The sequence below is a fragment of the Octodon degus genome, unplaced genomic scaffold (genome assembly GCF_000260255.1).
Source record: "Octodon degus isolate 3935 unplaced genomic scaffold, OctDeg1.0 scaffold00071, whole genome shotgun sequence".
In the NCBI taxonomy this organism is placed as follows: Eukaryota; Metazoa; Chordata; class Mammalia; order Rodentia; family Octodontidae; genus Octodon; species Octodon degus.
The window spans coordinates 7,266,945-7,268,242 of NW_004524647.1; positions in this window are offsets into that span (position 1 = coordinate 7,266,945).

Sequence of the window (1,298 nt, forward strand, 5' to 3'; positions counted from 1 at the left end):
TTCAAGGACAGATCTGTGCCTGCTTCAACTGAAGAATTAGTCCTCCGGCAATGACATTCCAACCACCCTGGTAATTCATCGCATTGGGCCCATCCCTAGTACCCAACCTAGATCTTAGTTGGGCTGAAGAACAAGATAGGGCGCTAAAAAAATGGAAATATTAATGAGCAATAAAAAGAAAGAATGTAAACAGAACAATGCTTTCTGAAATGAGCACAGAATTTTTTTTAATTAGATAATTGAATTTTCAGTTTTTTCATGGTAAATGAACCATAGGTATTTCTCTACTCCACCCTAAAACTCTATCAAAATAACTAACTTGACTTTTTAACGGTTCTATTGAGATACACTTGACATATAATGAGCTACTCTTATTTAAAATATACAGAGTTAAAAAATATACAATGTTATAAGTATGTATGTATACCTATTACCACCAGTATAATCACGGTGAATGTATCTGTCATCTTTAAACGTCTCCTTGTGCCCTTTGAGATCTCCTCTTCAAGCTTCTCCCAGCCCACACCCTTTCCCAAGCATCTGCTCGGTTGCTTTCTGGTCATCATTCATTAGTTTTTGTCCTAGAATTTTGTAAAAATGAAATCATACACTCTGTAAATTTCTATGTGTGGCTTATTTCACAGCATAATTGTTCTAAATTTATCATATGATAGAATTATAGTGTATCAATAGTCCATTTCTTTCTACAGTGAAGTAATATTTCATAATATAGATCTCCTACAATGTTTATTCATTATTTATTGATGGAGATTAGTGTTTTGTGTGGTTGTAGTAGTTACATAAAGCTTCTGTGCACATTTGTATACAAGTCTTGGTATAAATATATACTTTTATTTCCCTTAAGCAACTACATAAGCCTAGAATGGAATCTCAGGAAAATATGAAAAAAGTATGTTTAACTTTTAAGACATTACTTCTGTAAGGTGATGATACTAAGATGAAATCATTTATGTCAGACTTAAAATTAGACCTGGGAGGTAATGAAGTGAGAGGGCTCACGCCTGCCTGTTTGAGACAATTACTTTTTCAAAGACATTCTAATGGCCCACAAGAAGTTCCTTCTTATTCTATAAGCATTGCATACCATACACACATGCACGACCTTTTTAAAAACAAAGTTTACCTTTAACTTTTTTAAGATTGAATCAATTTAGACAAGATGCTCTGGATCAAACACTCTCCCAGCAATGATACTTCCACCAGTGAGATGATAAAAGCTCCTGCCTGAGGTCTCCAAAGCCAAGGAATTTTGTGGCCAAGTAGTTTATATATATATA